General features: G+C 43.0%; 1 long non-coding RNA gene across 1 annotated transcript; it reads right to left on the reverse strand.

The window, feature by feature from the left end:
* Positions 1–8,301: 8,301 nt before the first annotated feature.
* Positions 8,302–18,221, reverse strand: LOC308480668. The gene is made up of 3 exons (XR_013988209.1): positions 18,129–18,221; positions 11,244–11,340; positions 8,302–8,604 (listed from the first exon to the last, which is right to left on the reverse strand). It is a non-coding gene; the product is annotated as an uncharacterized lncRNA (long non-coding RNA).
* Positions 18,222–18,745: the final 524 nt, after the last annotated feature.

Below are 18,745 nucleotides of genomic sequence, written 5' to 3' on the forward strand. Positions count from 1 at the left end.
GGCCAGGGGCCAGCGCTGTCCGGAGACACTTCCGGGTCACGTGGCCAGCGTGACGAATCTGCTCTGGCGAGCCAGCACCAGCGCAGCACACAGAAACGCCGTTTACCTTCCTGCTATAAAGCGGTACCTATTTATCTACTTGCACTTAGGGGTGCTTTCGAACTGCTAGGTGGGCAGGAGCTGGGACCGAAAGACGGGAGCTCACCCCGCCGTGGGGATTCGAACCGCCGACCATGCGATCGGAAAGCCCTAGGCGCTGAGGTTTTACCCACAGTGCCACCCGCGTCCCGAAGAGGCAGTAAGGGGGCTTAAAAAAAAAATTCACCCCACTTTTCAACACTCAAAAGACACCATCAAATTCAGCACTTATAAAGAAGAAGAAGAGAAGAAGAGTTTGGATTTGATATCCCGCCTTTCACTCCCTTTAAGGAGTCTCAAAGTGGCTAACATTCTCCTTTCCCTTCCTCCCCCACAACAAACACTATGTGAGGTGAGTGGGGCTGAGAGACTTCAAAGAAGTGTGACTGGCCCAAGGTCACCCAGCAGCTGCATGTGGAGGAGTGGAGACTCGAACCCGGTTCTCCAGATAATGAGACTACCGCTCTTAACCACTACACCACACTGGCTCTCAAACGTTGGTTCTGGGAGTGTAACTGGGTTCAGGGGGGCAAAAAGAAGGACAGATTGATAGCTAGCAGACAATGTAATCAGCCAGTAACCACAGACTCACACAATTTAGGGTGGTGTGGTCGGTTCCCCTAACAGGGTGCCGAGCCAAGGGGGCACAAAATAATAATAATAAGACCTATATTTCTACCTAGGAAGAAGATCTATTTAAGAAGTGACTGTGCCAAAAGGAATAATTGTGAAAATATGATTTTTTTGGAAGGAGGGGAGATTTTGTCCTCCCTCAGGGCGACATATTACCAAAGTATGCCCATGCACACAATACCACACACACACAAATATTTGATGATAATCACAGAAATTGATAAATAGAACAACTCCACAAATACATCTGGTTGGATCTAGAGATACTTTCCTGCATGCAAAGGTAACTTTTACTCACAATGGGCGGTTTTAACCCTTATACTAGATTTCTTCTGCAGGTGGAAGCTAGGAAGAAACTAATTATTGCATCATTCCCATAACTGTTTTGTTAGCACCTATATAAATGTTTATGGAACAGTGCAAGTGACTATTTTCCTTCTACTCATGGTTCTTGAGATTTATCCTAATGGTTAGTTTATATATATGTACTTTACATTAGAAGCATCAGCTACTGACCACAGTTGAACAAAATTCTTCCCTCTGTTGATTCAGGGTAACCAAAACATACAGCTATTAACTTCTTCTCCTTTCCTTAGGGCAGATGGCAGACCCTCCTGACCAGCAAGCACTAATTCTATGATATAGAATACAGGTGATTTATTAATGGGTTATAAGCTAAATTCAGCCTGAACAATCAGTTTTGTATCTCTCTCTGCACACATGGATGTATGATGAAACCCAACAAATGTTGTCTCCACCAGAGCTTGCTGGTCATTTGATCTTTTATGATGACTGCCCAAAGAGTCCATAACATGAGGGAGCAGTATAATGGGATCTCTGCTCTTCCTCAGTCCATCAGTCGAGAAATCCAGAAAATATTGGCTAGTAATTATGTAGGTAGTACTCATCTAGGTGTTGTTGTTGTTTAGTCGTTTAGCTGTGTCCAACTCTTCATGACCCCATGGACCAGAGCACGCCAGGCACTTCTGTCTTCCACTGCCTCCCGCAGTTTGGTCAAACTCATTCTGGTAGCTTCAAGAACACTGTCCAACCGTCTCGTCCTCTGTTGTCCCCTTCTCCTTGTGCCCTCCATCTTTCCCAACATCAGGGTCTTTTCCAGGGAGTCTTCTCTTCTCATGAGGTGGCCAAAGTATTGGAGCCTCAGCTTCAGGATTTGTCCTTCCAGTGAGCACTCAGGGCTGATTTCCTTCAGAATGGATAGGTTTGATCTTCTTGCAGTCCATGGGACTCTCAAGAGTCTCCTCCAGCACCATAATTCAAAAGCATCAATTCTAGGTAGATGAGTAGAAATGTCAGCCATTGTGCGTACTCTCTGTTAGGATGACTGGGTGGTTGAATGACCTTTCTGATCTTGTGTAAGCTGCTATTTTCTTTGGGAGGAAACACTGCTCATGGACACTGATACAAATCATTGCTTGAGGGCTATGGGAGAGGGATACATTGGGTGGTTGAGATGAAACACCCCCATCCCAATCTTTCCATTTGGATGCTTCTCATAAACTGTGACTCATACTTTTAAAATCATGCATATTCATTTAATTCATGCAATGTACATGGTGTCTGCTTGGTTCCTAAGTCAGGGTATCAGAGAAGAATGTAAAGTGAAGTAAAGAAATTTCCATTCTGATTTCAAATTTGCAATTGCCCAAGACATGGCATTCAGGAATGTATTTATGGTTGTCAGGAAATAAGGTATCATTTATGAGTAATGTTAACATGAGGGGAAGTATCACCCAGTGGCTAATCAGCTGGTCTTGGGATCTCAGGGACGTTATGTAACTACTGATGAGATGAAATATTCCCGCCCACTGAAAATGCAGATTTAATGAAAGATACAATTTCAGTTGTATTAGCTAAAGAACCTTTCTTGAATAGATGCTACACAATGGATTTGAGCAGTCAGCTACAACTAGGCAGTGAAGATTTTTCCACCCTCTCTTTGTTCACACTTTCATTTGAAGTGTATCCTTCCTTCCAATCATTTCTCGCCATCTCTTCTGCCTTTCTGAAATCATATGCCAGAAAATTATTCTCCTTCCATAAGGAAAGAAAGAAAGAAAGAAAGAAAGAAAGAAAGAAAGAAAGAAAGAAAGAAAGAAATTTCTAGAAACACTGGGTTGAACAAAGCTTGCTTTCAACTTCAGGAAAGGGAAGAAAAACTAAGGACCGGAGCAAAAATTGGCTTGCATGAACAAATACATCATTGCAAAACCAGCTCAGATTATCAGATTAAACAGAGAAGCCTATTCAAGCAAGATAGGGTAAAAAAATAAAATAAAATACATAACTTTATAAACCAATTGTTCAAGGACACTCTAAGCCTAAGGGAATGATTGCTCAAAATGAAATCTGTCCCCCTTCCCCTTTTCTACGGAATTTTATTTTATTTCTGAATTAAATTAAGGTTGAAACAAATCAGGCAACAAAAAGGAATACATATAGCAATACAAGAAGATAATGAAGACTGTAACCCTATACATGAGTGCAACACAGCAATCCATAGCACAATATGATACTGCAGGCATTTCCCTGTACTTGGGAATTGGTCAGCTCTGCCAGATTCCACTAGCACAGGGTCTCCACCTTCTGCAGAAGTCTTCACTGTGTTCACTCAGAGTGCGGATGGGTTGAAACTACCACCAGCAGTATCCCTGCTAATGGTAGTCTGCATAAACCCCTGAATGGGGGATGGCCAAGAACATAAGAATATTCTGCTGGACCTGTCCAATGGCAACTTATTCTCAGTGGCCAACCAGACGCCTGTGGGAAACAATTGAGCAGAACATGAGCACAAGAGCACTCTCCACTCCTGTGGTTTCCAGCAACTGGAATCTGGAAGCACTGACAGCTCCAGCTGTGAAGGTACAGCATCACCATCATGGCTACTGGCCATTGACAGTCTTCTTCTCCATGAATCGGTCTGATCCTCTTTTAAAGTCATCCAAATTGTTGGCCATTGCTGACTCCTGGGCAAGCTACGTTCCATAGCTTGACTATTTGCTGTGTGAATAAGTACCGTATTTTTCGCTCTATAAGACGCACCAGACCACAAGACACACTTAGTTTTTGGAGGAGGAAAACAAGAAAAAAAATATTCTGAATCTCAGAAGCCTGAACAGCAAGAGGGATCGCTGCGCAGTGAAAGCAGCAATCCCTCCTGCTGTTCTGGCTTCTGGGATAGCTGCACAGCCTGCATTCGCTCCATAAAACGCACACACATTTCCCCTTACTTTTTAGGAGGGAAAAAGTGAGTTATGGAGCAAAAAATATGGTACTTTCTTCCATCTTTCCTAAATCTTCCAACATTCAGATTCACTAGATCTTACATTGGCTCAGCTACCATCTATGAGACCAATCTGGTCCTCTGTGCTCCCACAACAACAAAAATTAAAAACTGGCAATTTGACTACCACCCGCCTTGTGGTCAATTCAGCTTTGATGCTCCCATCTGGGAGTTAGGATTGCTTGTCCAAAGTCCAGTTAAACTCACAGGTACTGAGTGGATATGCATGGGACTATCAAGAAACACACTGATTGCAATCTTTAGTTGATTGTGGAGATGCTTGTGAGACAACTGGAGGAAAACAGACAAAGGAGAATCTCACTAACTATGGAGAGATTGAAAATATAAATTATAAAGCATATATTATGTATCTAACCTACAATAAATATATGGGCATCTGTACATGATTGGCATTTGAAGGGCTTCCACAAATGTGGTGGTGGTGGTGAGACTGGAAAGCACACTGACATAATAGTGTAATGAGTTTTTGGGTGCCAGATTTCTTATTCTAGGGCAAATATTTTCAAACTTTTTAGAGGGGGAACTCTGAGATCCTTCACAAGCTTGTCGAGGTTACTCAGTGAGGAGATTGAAAATTCTTCTTTCTGCCCATCCAATTTCTGAAATACTACACTGAATTGGCTCTCCCATCATTATCAGGAAGTCACTGTGTCAAGCAGAATATCCAGTGGCAGAAAAGAAACAGTACAATAAGAATAATAGTGGAATTTTCTATGGTGGTCCTAAATTGTCACAAATGGTTGCCTAGTGTGAAATTTTGAATTAGGAGGCATCAGGGACTTATCCAAGGACTGTTTGTGCACAGTGTGTTTAGCATCAGAGTCCTCTTCATGCAACTATTGAAAGAGTGGTATGCGACATACCCTCTTGTGATTGGTAGACAATATTAAGCCTCTTGATTGGTCAGACCTAGTATAAACATTAGGGGCATATTCTTCTGTCCTTGCTATGTCAACAGTGCGGGAACTTCTCCCAGCTTCATCTTGCAAGGACTGTGGCTCCAGACCTAAATGTGGCCTGGTTTCTCAAGGCCCAGCCAGACCCTGGCATTGGGTTCTTGCTGAGGTGAATCTTTTTTAAGCAAAAAGAGTTTTGATGAATACTGACATTTCTGAAGGAGTTTATGAATATCCCATATGTGAACTGGACTATACATTGCCATTTCTTGTTTATACACTGTGAAGCAAGAATGGGGAGCTTTTGCCCTTCTGGATGTCAGGCTGCAACTCATTCTCAGTATTGACCATCAGCCATGCCAGTTAGGGCTAATAACAACAACAACAACAACAACAACAACAACAACAACAATAATAATAATAATTTATACCCCGCCCATCTGGCTGGGTTTCCCCAGCCACTCTGGGCAGCTTCCAATAAAACACTAAAATACAATAACCTATTAAACATTAAAAGCTTCCCTAAACAGGGCTGCCTTCAGATGTCTTCTAAAAGTTTGGTAGTTATTTTTCTCTTTGGCATCTGGTGGGAGGGCGTTACACAGGGCGGGTGCCACTACCGAGAAGGCCCTCTGCCTGGTTCCCTGTAACTTGGCTTCTTGCAGCAAGGGACCTGCCAGAAGGCCCTCGGCGCTGGACCTCAGTGTCCGGGCAGAACGATGGAGGTGGAGACGCTCCTTCAGGTATACTGGACCAAGGCCGTTTAGGGCTTTAAAGGTCAGCACCAACACTTTGAATTGTGCTTGGAAACGTACTGGGAGCCAGTGTAGTCCTTTCAAGACCGGTGTTATATGGTCTCGGCGGCCGCTCCCAGTCACCAGTCTAGCTGCTACATTCTGGATTAGTTGTAGTTTCCGGGTCACCTTCAAAGGTAGCCCCACATAGAGCGCATTGAGAGATATAATTAAGCAACATCCATAGGGTTGCCCACTCCCACTGTAGATCATACCTGGACCTTTTAGAAGAGATTAGAGTATTTCAGAGAACACCCTCCCCCCCTCATTTTATTAGCTCGAGCAATTTGCAGTCTGCATAAACAGGTGCTGTTCACAGCCTTAATGGTTTGTTTGAGTGCATGGATTTCTGCTGAAGAAACACTGTTCCCTAGATTAGATTTTCATGGTGGAAGAATTTGAAGGGTATTTGACTTTAAAACTCTGGGTGAGTACATCTGGTACTTTAACCATCCATTTGGACTCTTAATAGTAGCTGCTAACACCTGAGATGATAAATTAGCAGACGCCTTTCAAGCTGTTTCTTCACTTCAAGCCTCATTTACTTCAACCTATTCACTGTAAAAACAAACAATGCACAATTAAAAAGGGACCCCAGCCATACCCAAAAATACACGAAGGCTTCTTATTAAGGATACATGAAGCAAGCAGAATGTATTATGGGTAGGGAAGGTAATGATCCAAGTTAAAGAAATATGAACAGGGGGGTTGAAGAGATAAAATGACTTGGCTTGTCAACAGGTATTGAAAGCATTCCCATCACAATGCAAACTTGGCACTGTTGCAAAATGATGTCCCTTCTCTTTTGAGAGCTCTGTGGGAATGAGAGAGTTTAGCTCCCCACACATAATATACCAGAGGGGAGATCCTTCAGTTAAATTCAAAGTGTAATTTAATGCCTTAATTCACAATTTTCCATCTCTGCAATGGCATGCAAATATTTGAATATTTGGAATCTATTTACAGTGTTTTCAAGGAAATGTTTTGTGGCAGGATCAAAGTCTTAATACTCATAATTTTGAAGCTAAAATACACAGTCAATCTCTTCATATGCACTAGCCCTCTCTATCCTCTCAGATCATGCTTAGTTTACACTAGCAGACCTTTCCTCCAAAATTAGTTTATTTAGGAAACATATACAGTGGTACCTTGGTTTTCGAACAGCTTAGTTCTTGAACAACTTGGAACCCAAACACTGCAAACCCGGAAGTGACTGTTCCAGTTTGCAAACTTTTTTTCAGAAGCCGAAAGTGCTCTGTTTTTAGTCCTCCACTTCCGATTGGAGAGTTCCTCTTCCTGTTTGAGGGTTCCATTTCTGATTTGAGTCCCCCACTTCCAATTAGATATTTGGAGCTTATATTTGGTGCTTTTGCTTTTTTGTGTGTTTTTGTTTGTGTGGCTTTTTCAGTTAATTTGTTTTTGTGACTGTGTCGAACCCAGTTCAGCTACTGATTGATTGGTTGATTGTGTGACTGTGGAAATGAATAAAAGTTGCAAAGCCAAGAGAACCATTAACAGAACAACAACAGAAGTAGTAAAATCCATGTTTAAATTCTATTTTAGGGGTTGTTTTTAAAAGTCTAGAATGGATTAATCCATTTTGCATTACTTTCTATGGGAAAGTGTGCCTTGGTTTTGGAACACTTTGGTTTCGGAATAGACTTCCAGAATGGATTAAGTTTGAAAACCAAGGTACCACTGTACATGGCAATAAGAATTATATGGAGAACATATCCTGAGTATCTCATGAAGTGCTATATATAATAATTACAACAGTTTTTTCCATGGCTTCATCCCATCTCATCATGGTTCAAAAAGTCATACTCCCACAGAGAGTGGCAGGTGACCGGTTCTGCTCACATGATTCTGGATTTCAAATCTTAACATGGTGGCTTCAAAAACATGAAGTGTCCCATAAGATTTCAAATCTGCATTTCTTGCTACTGAATTGCAGTAGCAAGAATCAGTACCTATGTCCAAATTACTAGCATCATTTATTACACAAGAGTCATGGATCCCTTCCTCCTGATTCTCACCCCACCCAAGGTCCTATTTTTGGGGTGCAGTGTATCCTGGCGAAGAGGAAGCCATCAGGAAGATAGTGAAAAGCTAACAATGTGTTCCCTACAGTAACATTACCAGCCATTCCGAGTCCCAGAAGGGAGTGCAGTAGAGACAGGGACTGTGTCTTAATTCCCTGAGGAATTGCTCCATAGCAGCACAACAGCCTGAAGCATGGGGACTTTTTGGATTCGAAATCCATCTTCCAGGTCAAATTGGAACACTTCATTTTTAAGTGGCAGATGCTGACTGGAAGAAGAGATACAGGAATTATGGCTGGAGGATGGGAAAGCTCAGTAATTGACTTGACCACTTTAGCTTGTTTGGCTCACGGCATTTTTTCATCTCTCACTACCTGTGCCAAGAAAACATCTATTGTAGACGAAAACAATCTGTCAGCAAAAAAAAAAAAGGGGGGGGAGACCCCTTGTTAAATTTTATTCCTTGGGTCCATTGTTACTGGAAGCATTCGGCCTTTAAACACTTTTGCCATTTCCCCTCCCAGTTTCTTTCAACCGTAACTAGGACTGTACAACTTTGGAGCTGTCTGCATTTGTCTTGAGCACTGAGAACATAAATCAAAGCTCCACCGGTCCATCTTCAGCAGTCAGTAGAGGAGAAAACACTGTCTGAATCCTAAAGCTTCTTCTTGTTTAACAACCCCCTGAGATTGACGATCAAGAAAAGAAGTTTGGCAACTTCAGTCTCCTCACTAAGCTGAACTTCAGATTTCCACCAGCTTTCTCCAAAACATTACCTGGCATTCAGATGGGGGCAGGGGAGAGTTAAGATAATATTAAAACTTCCCAGTGGTTTTTTTCACATTTCTAAGGTGCCATCAAGTTTCATTCAAAGAGAATAATAATAGTAATAATAGTAATAATAATAATAATAATAATAATAATAATAATAATAATAATTAATTTTATTTATATCCCGCCCTCCCCAGCTGAAGCCGGGCTCAGGGCGGCTAACAACAATAAAATAATACAACATTCTAAAATCTGATATTTGATAGCTCAAAGATCAATGAGTGGTCTCACTGATGCCCAATTAGAAAGAATTGCTACTGAAATTTTGTCCTGTCTCCTCCAAATCTGCAGAAAATCCAAGGAGCTCTCAGCTGGAATCCTGGTGGTGTTTGTGGGAAGCCAAAAGTACTGAATAATGTTAGCAAAAACTCTCATTTGCAAAATATATGTAGTATTTTTGAAAGAAACTTCAAATTATTCTGATGATATTGACAAGGTTTCTCAGTCACCCACCAGAGGTCCTTCTCAGCAATAGCTACCTAGTTTGGGATAGCACTTCCTCTTTAATTAAGGCTGATATCAACTTTGTACAGTTTTAGGCACTTGAAGATTTTCAACTTTTTATAGGCTGTTGAAGGTTGTGATACTGTCTGCTGAGGTCAGAAATCTACAGAGTATTGCTGTTATGCGATGTTGGCTATTGTGTTTTATGGATGGCCTCTTCTAAAGAAGGGTGAGTTCCAAGTTAAAAGGTTATGGAACAGTTATAATGTACCAAACGTGTATGGTCAGTTTCTTTGAAAGCAGAAATATCTGTGAAGATAGCACAGTTTTGCACTTCCTTCCCAATGGCCGCTGATTGAACCATGTCAGTAGCCATTTCCAGTCATTATCCCCTTCATAAGATAATGACGAGAGGGCAGAGTGGTGTGCCCTATTTTGACACTTGAGATGAAACAGGAAGTGCTGCCATGCTGCCCCTCTGCCTCCGCGAGATCTCACTGGAAATCAGTGTCACTTCTGCACTGGTGGCAAAGGTGGTAGGGTACCCATAGGGGTGCTATCTGGGGGCTTCTGCTGCCTGACTTTGTGGCTTCGCCCCGCCTAATGGGGATGAGCCAACAGTGATGGGCAGGGAACCTCACCTCCCATCGCCTGCTTTGATGAAGCCTACTTGGTGGAAGGACAAAATGGTGGCAAAGTTGCCATGATGGAAAACACTGGTAGGAGTGATGGATTAGGTCCACCAGTACGTTCGCACTGCACCACCCTCGCTGCCACTCTCAGTATGCTGCAGCCATGTGGACAACAGGAAGCTAACAAGTCTCACTGACCTGAGCTGCCAACTACTGCTGGATGAGGGTCTTGTCCCCTTTGTCACAGCCTCATTGCAGTCTGCACCAACCTCCATGCATGAGGGGTGGAATGCCTGTAGTGGGGAGCCTTCTCTGCCCAAGTAGAGCACAGTCAGGATGGCAGGCTCCCCGCTGCAAACAATAGCCCTCATTTCATTGAGGGAAGCAGCAACTGGCATGGTAGAAGGGGCAGGGGCAGCATGCTCATTCCTGCTCTACCCCTTATGTGACTGAAGAAGCCTAATAATTATCTACGTATTGACTAAGATGGGAAGATTGCAAACTACAGTAATCAAGTGACAACCCCCTTGCAAATTGGCCATGTGAATCCTCAAGCAGACCATTGTAAAAAGCCAAGCTGCAGTTTACAATCTGTGATTTCTTTCTTTTTTGCTGTGCTTTGTTTTCCTCTTAGGAAAGATAATTGCTTTGAAAGCAATTATTAAATTATTGCAATGTTACAAAAAAAAAAAAAAAAAAGCACCACACAATTAACTTGCAGGGGAAAGTTGGCACAGGGAAAAAAATTAGTCAATTGGATCTCTAATTGTTGTGTTGGTGAGACAGCGTGTATGTCAACTGCATAGCCTGAAGTCTTAGAACAGAACTGTACCCTTTTCAAACATATTCACAAGTGCTAGGTAATCAAACCACTTTCATTGGAGACTCAAAATAATCAGGGGAAACAAATAAGCAAGCAGTTTTAGACCAACTGCAAGAGTGCAAAGAGGTGCCAGGAAGTGTTGTGTCCTGATAGTTGCAGCTCATTCCCTCGTTTGCATTAAGAAATTTTCTCCTATAGGGTTTCCATACTCTGGTCCATAGCATGCTTAGACAGCAGTGGTCTCATTATCTGGAAGCTGAAGGATGGACAAGCACAGGAGTCATAGAAAAGGACGTAAGAATTTTTTGTAGCCATGGAAATGGGCTGAATAAGGGCTATCAGCAAGTTATTTATTCATTATGCTACAGTTATTTAGAGAGGCACACACACAGCATATTGGATTGAGAAGTGTGAATTAGGTGGTTTCTCATTAAAATGCAAACAGACTCAATGTTCTCCCCCAACCCTACTACTGAGTAAACCTGCATGTTTGCACTGTGCTTCTATGGTATGCAAGAAGAAGAAGAAGACTTTGGAGTATGAGTATTATTGCCTATATGGATAATTGGCTTAATTTTGAAACAACACCCTGATTTTTCTTTCCCCTTTAACTATCAGATATTGTTTCAAAGCAAAACTATCAGATTCCTGTTTCAAAGCAAGGCTACTCAGCACAAAGACATACCTTTTCTATGCAGTCATAAAGTTGCAGTGTCAAATCCGAGACATTATCTCTTTTCTATGGCAACAGGCAGGTATCAATGTGAGAAAATTAGGCTTTCCTGGCAGGATCAAGCAGCAGGAGAAGCAAAAATATGAGCTGATGGAAAAGGCACTCATCCTGATGCAAATTGCTTCAGTAATAAACAAGACAAAAAGGGGAAGGAAGCCCAACTGCTGGGATAGTAAATTGCTTGTTGTTGAGGATTTTTGCAGGTTTGCCTGTTGTGACAGTTCTCCATGTGAATGAAGCCATGTGACTTCATGTCTCTTGCATTGTTTCCCTGCTATATAAATAAAGAGAAGCAGCAATTTTGACTTATGCTGATGTCCACATCACACATTTCCATAGTCAAATGTATACTTGTGTGCTAGATCTTCTGCAGTGCAGCTACAAAAGAGAAACAATTATGGCTTTCCCATTGCCCATTGTAGTTAACGTGAATAAAAGCATGAGAAAAGCCTGCTGGATCAGGCTAGTGCTGCATTTAGTTGAGCATCCTATTCTCACTGAGACCCTACCTGCCCATAGGGTGCAGGTGGCACTGTGGTCTAAACCACTCAGCCCCTTGGGCTTGCCAATCAAAAGGTCGGCTGTTTGAATCCCCATGACGGGGTGAGCTCATGTTGCTGGGTCCTAGCTTCTGCCAACGTAGCAGTTCAAAAGCACACCAGTGCAAGTAGATAAATAGGTACCACTGTGGTGGGAAGGTAAAACGGCGTTTCCATGCGCTCTGGCTTCCATCATGGTGTTCCGTTGCGCCAGAAGTGGTTTAGTCCTGCTGGCCTCATGACCCAGAAAGCTGTCTGTGGACAAACGCCAGTTACATATTCAGACCTTTCAACCTCCCCCTTAAATAAATTCAGACAAGACTCAAATTTTGGTTTGTTTTTTGGCAGAATTTAGGCCACAACTTTATTGATTACAGCAAGTGAGTGGTTGCCTAGGCTCTGGTTCGACTAGCTCCCTGCACTGTTGCAGGTAGCGCTGACCCAGGGCACCAGCATAGGTCAGCCAAGGGTGAACACCTGGATAGCCAGAAAGCCAGGAACAGGCTATGTCCACCACCCAAATGTCCCCCTAGACTCAGCCACAGGCACAACCCCCTCACAGGTTGACCAAACCATTGAGTCCTTGGATTCCTTTAACAGAATACCCTTCACATAGGGATGGCAAGAGCATTCCCCCATCCCTATCACCTGAACCAGAGCCGATCCGAAACCTTACGAGTCGTGACGATTTGCTATGTGGCAGGCGACACCCAAATGGCACCAGCCAATCAGCCAAGTGGGGAAAATTCCTGCCGTGCCCCTGTCCCAACGACAGATGACACACGATGGCATAGCAAGGTCAAGCGCACAGCCCTAAAAGTAGGGAGAGGTGGACAGGTGTTCTGATGCACGCACTGAAAGAAGAAACTCTGGGTCATGTGCATGGGTATATATAGGTCCCTTGATCTGTTTAGCATCCCATTGGCCTAATTAAACCCAGCATCGAGGGGCCTACCAATTGGGTGTTGTGGCTATCCAATCACACCCACCCACAACACAGGGTTTGGTTGCAAGGTCTCACCACAACACGTGCCCTCTTTAAGGGAGGACCCAATCTCCCTCGGCCTGAAAGCAAGATGAGTGCCGCAACCCCATAGTTGCCTTTGACTGGACTTAACCATCTAGGGGTCCTTTACCTTTTACCTTCTTACCTGTCCATGCATTGTCTCAGCAGAGTGGTACATGCTCTGGTATATTGGCTGAACACGAGACACTTAATCTCAGGGTCATGGGTCCAAACCCTACGTTGGGCAACAGATTCCTGCATTGCAGGGGGTTGGACTTGATGACCCTTGGAGTCCCTTTCAGCTTCTAATAGGACTGAAATGTATCCATTGAATAATCCATGTAATTCTTAGTTCAGAGAAAACTGTAAGCTATCCTCCTCCTGGTGAGTATGTGAGTGTGCACATGTGTGATTAAAATGTTACACAGCCATGTTTTGAATCCTCTTGGTGGCACCGTTGTACATTCTCCCACACCCCTTTTATCTGTCTTTAACTGAAGTGCATTATTACACTAAGTGCGGGGGGGGGGAGCACTTTATTTCCCCCACCCACCCACTTCAGTTTTATATTTGCAAGATGGCAAAGCATTTATGGAACTTAGATTAGCTTTTTAAATGTTTTCCCTGTTAATTTAAGTTAATGTTGTAGCCCAAGCAACATAATTGCTTCTCACTTTGTTCTCTCTGAGGGAAAAGAAGAAGAAGAAAAACCCTGATGATTGCCAAACTTTATTCTCTCCCTTATAACAGTAGGACATGGGAGTTAGTTTTAATTTCTTCCCCTTCTTTTCCCCTCCTCAGATTGAGCATGGAGAAAGGGTGTCCTGAGGAAATAATGCTCACTAACCTTTGCCCCCCATCCAGATCATAAGCTAATGTACCAAAGCAGGACCAGCCCAAGACATTTTGGCACATGAGGCGCACCACAAAATGGCGCCCCCTACCACCGCCATTTAACCTGGCTAGGAAATTCAACATTTACCAAACAAGTCTTGGTCTCAGAGAAAGCTAATCACAGGACAAAGATCAGCTGATGAACAGTGATGTAAAAGCTGTAAAAAAGATGGGGGGAAGCAGGCACATGAGGGGAAGTGGTGGAGGGTTGTTGACGCTACTGCAGTGCTCCCAAAAAGGCCACCCTTTCTATGGTGCTGTTCTCACCTAAGCTAGAAATCACACACTCCATTGGTAAGAAGTAATGGGAGCGTTCCTGGGTCCTAGAAGAAAAATGGGGCATTCCAATGCTAATCTGGGAATAAATAAACACTTTGGTCATTTCAATAGGACCAAGCACACACACAAACCATCCAAGCACCCACAGACCAGAAACAAAATAAAAACCAGCAATTTCATATACAGTGGTACCACGGGTTACAGATGCTTCAGGTTACAGACTTCACTAACCCAGAAATAGTACCTCGGGTTAAGAACTTTGCTTCAGGATGAGAAGAGAAATTGTACGGCGGTGGCCGCAGGAGGCCCTATTAGCTAAAGTGGTACCTCAGGTTAAGAACAGTTTCAGGTTAAGAATAGACCTCCAGAATGAATTAAGTTCTTAACCCGAGGTACCACTGTAGGGCATTTAAATCTTAAAACAGGACACCCTCCCTCCCTTGCAGTCAGACATGTTTATTTCTGAGTAAATGCACTTTAAAAACATACAGTGGTACTTCTGGTTACGAACTTAATTCATTCTGGAGGTCCATGCACTGATCCACACACACACAAAACGAATTCACACACAGGTGTCTTCCCAAAACCCATCCCAAACCCCCAAAATGTGTTTATGGAAGACAATCTTACGTGGCTACGAGTGATCACCGAAGAAGAAGAGGAGAAAGAGAAGAAGAGTTGAGATTCCTGCATTGAAGGGGATTGGACTCTCAGGGTCCCTTCCAACTCTATGGTTCCAACCATCCCTGAATGAATCAGTAGTTGAGAATGAACGAGAAGCTGCTTCCTAATTCACAGAGAGCTTTCAACAGTTCCCCAGCAGTAGCTGTTATGATGATGATTGCTTAGCATCTTCTGTCCCACTTCAGTTTAATCAGTGGTGAACACTTGTTGTCCTTGATTCTTCCCTCTCTTTGTGGGCCTGTGTTAGATGTCTCTTAATGGTTCTCATTCTAGCACCTTACTACGGTTGCCAAGCTTTAATCTTTCTTCCCTCAAGATCTGCAGAGGCGTTGATCCACAGCACTGTGAGTTAATGGTTGTTCTACTGAATTCTGTTTTGATGGGCTTCCTTTGTACTCCCAATCAGTAGCCTACACTTAAAATACAGGCAGTGTGGTAGGCAATTATGTATGGCACTTGAGCTTAGTACATTCCCTTGAATGGAAAGCTTTGCAGTAGGATGGGCAACCTTTTCCATAATGACTATTTTTGAAAAGCTATTGCGGTTTTTATGTGCTATTTCTATTCTAGTATTTGAGACATTTAAAAGGGGAGGGGGAGCAGGTGGCCTTCCATGAAGAAAGTTTTGCACAAGAATGGTTATTTGAGGTCACCATTTTGTTTTTATAGCTTTAAACCCTTGCCTTTCAATGAGAGAGAGAATGAGAGAAATTATTTATGTGCTAAACATGTAGGCAACTGACTTATGGATTACCATAGGTTAGGGTTTTGGTCAGTACTGGATTTACATATAAGCTAAACAAGCTATAGCTTAGGGCACCACTCTCTTGGCAGCCTCAAAAAAAAAAAAAAAAAAATTAAAGGAGAAAAAAACCTGGATGTACATTTCCAAAATATGAGATAAAAAAACCAAATAAAATAAAACCTACATTCAGCAACAGTGTTTTGTGTTGTGTAGGCTTCTTCTTAATTGTATTTCAGTTCAACAATCACTTTGATAAAATACATATTTTGTTATGTGCGAATGGCTTTAGATACCTATTAGGTCCATAAATTACCATACAGTATATATTCAACACAAGAAACAGCGACAATTTGTTGTTGACAAAGGACAGCTGGACATATAAAGGCCCCGTTACCTTCAGTAGCTTAGGGCCTCATCAAACCTAAATCCGGCCCTGGTTTTGGCCACCTCACGCAGCTGAGCTACAGAAGCATCACATGGTGTTGTCAGATGGAAGCATTGGATATGGGATGCAAATGGAGCAAATCCTCCTGTATTGATCCAGAGAAGCGTTCCAGCTGTGGATGGAGGCCTTAAGCCTTGAACCGAGAACACAGGGAAGTATCACTGGAATGGAATAACTGGTTCTCACTCTTAGGTTCTTTAGGAATATAGGGAGTTGCCTTAAACCAAATCAGAGTATTGGCCCATCTAGTTCAGTATTTCTTACACTCACTGGCTGCAGCTCTCCTGTGTTTCAGACAGAGGCCACTTTCCCAGCCCTGCCTTGAAAGGCCAGCGATTGAACCTCGGATTTTCACATAAAAGTCATGTGCCGTACTTTGGAGCTATGGCCCTTTCCTGTACAATAAATTGCCATGGAGGGACTGAAGCAATGTCAAAAGCAGCTCTTCCTTTCTGCAAAGGACCAATGGATCACCACATTGCTCTGAGCTGTAGTGTTATATGGTGTGAGGAAATGCCCTAATCATTGCATGAGTGCACAACTCAATGTGGCTCAGATGCAACAGTGTGGTGGTGGTGCCCAGTACCTTGGAGGAGTTATAAAAAGTTAGAGAGAAGCAGCATGGAATGGGGAGGACTAAATACAATCCTGTCCACTAGAGCACAGATTTTCTTTGCGCATGTTTGCACTACTATCATTTCCTTATTTTATGTGGGCTTTGGGTTTGCTACAGAATTTTGGGTTTGCTACAGAATTTTGCCTAGATCCCAACATTAAAAAGGTAAAGGTAAAGGACCCCTGACAGTTAAGTTCAGTCGCGAATGACTCTGGGATTGTGGTGCTCATCTCACTTTACTGGCCGAGGGAGCCGACATTTGTCCGCAGACAGTTTTTCCGGGTCATGAGGCCAACATGACTAAGCTGCTTCTGGCAAAACCAGAGCAGCACATGGAAATGCCGTTTACCTTCCCACCGGAGCGGTACCTATTTATCTACTTGCACTTTTGGCTTGTTTTCAAACTGCTAGGTTGGCAGGAGCTGGGACCGAGCAACCGGAGTTCACCCCATTGCAGGGATTCGAACCGCCGACCTTCCGATCGGCAAGACCTAGGCTCAGTGGTTTAGACCACAGCACCACCCGCGTCCCTAGATCCCAACATTATCAGCTGCCAAAGAGACAGAAATAATGCTGAAAGGAATTCATCACACAGAGACACACTAATATGTTATAGTCATGGGAATAGACATGACTGCCAAGAGCATCCTTGGGCAGCAGCCAGGCCTCAACATACTGCAAGGACCCACCATCAGTCACAGTTCTGTGCTGTTGCTTCTTCTCACCATCATTACCACATGCTTCAGTGGAGAATCAGCAACAGCAATGAAAAGTTGAGATGAAGAAGTGTTCAGTCACCTGCCTTCTTCCTTTGGGCAGCAACTAGGATGACTGCTCTACCTCCTCATCTTCACTGCTTCCTATTCCACCCCCCTTTTAACCTGTTGGCTCCCTGAGTGAGCATGGAGTGTCACTGGGGATACCAGGCTGGCAAAAAATTACCCCTCCTTTCCCCCCTTTATGTTGGAAGAGCTGTTGGAAGCTTGGTTCATTTATTCATGTTTGGAGGGAATGGCCCCAGGTTAAAAACTTTTTGGAATAAAGTATTCTCCATTATATCTGTAATTAAAGGCCAACTCCTTTCTCTAAATTCTGCCTTTATAATAATAATAACATTATTTTACCCCGCCCATCTGGCTGGGTTTCCCCAGCCACTCTGGGCTGCTCCTAACAGAATATTAAAAATGTGATAAAACATTAAAAACTCCCCTAAACAGGGATGCCTTCAGATGTCTTCTAAAAGTCAGATAGTTGTTTGTCTCCTTGACATCTGATGGGAGGATGTTCCACAGGGTGGGTGCCACTTCCGAGAAAGACCTCTGCCTGGTTCCCTGTAACCTCATTTCTTGTAGTAAGGGAACCGCCAGAGGGCCCTCAGAGCTGGACCTCGGTGTCTGGGCTGAGTGATGGGGGTGGAGATGCTCCTTCAGGTATACTGGGCCAAGGTCATTTAGGGCTTTAAAGGTCAGCACCAACACTTTGAATTGTGCTCGGAAACGTACTGCTGGATAAGTGTTTAATGGTTATTGTATTTGTTTAAAAACCAATACTATATAAATATATATGAAATATATGTCATTATCACAGTCTTTGTTGCTTAAGGAGTATAGTCTATCACTGGCATCTTACCCCAGGCTCTTCAAAACCTGGAGCCAGACCTGATTTTGGCATTTTCTGGATTTGTCTCACCTATTTTTCCTCTAATGCTTTGTCATCTTATTCTAGAAGTCTCAGACCAGCTCCTTCAGGGAACTGTGACAGAAGTTTTAGAATCCATTTACATCACTGGTTACTTAAGGTCATTCTATGGTCACCTTAATCAAGCTTTGACAAGGACAACCTGCATTTTATTCACATAATGCTTTAATTAGACCTGGATTTAAATGGAGTTCTGGAACCGCACAAAGCCCACTTCAAACTCTTCAACTTGAGCAGGTTGTGGGGGAAAGGCAATTAAACGGTTTGCCACGCCATTGTTTCGAAGAGCTGATAACCTTGACAGAGAAACCAGCAACATGCAGCACATAATAAAAGCTGGGTTTCAGCTAATGGAAAATGAAGTGTTCTTAGTTTATCTTTCTAGGTCACTCATGAGCAAAGCTGTCCAAAACGGGGAGGGGGGGGGCTATTCAACTTCGACGGGTAAAATGCTGTTAAATTTGCTCCAAAAACAAACCAGAAAAACAAGGTACTCTGTTGTTTCCCTGAAAAGCATGCAAATTCTTTGGCTTTTTTTTCAAAAATCC

Source organism: Podarcis pityusensis (genome assembly GCF_964106645.2).
Source record: "Podarcis pityusensis genome assembly, chromosome: 6".
Lineage (NCBI taxonomy): Eukaryota > Metazoa > Chordata > Lepidosauria > Squamata > Lacertidae > Podarcis > Podarcis pityusensis.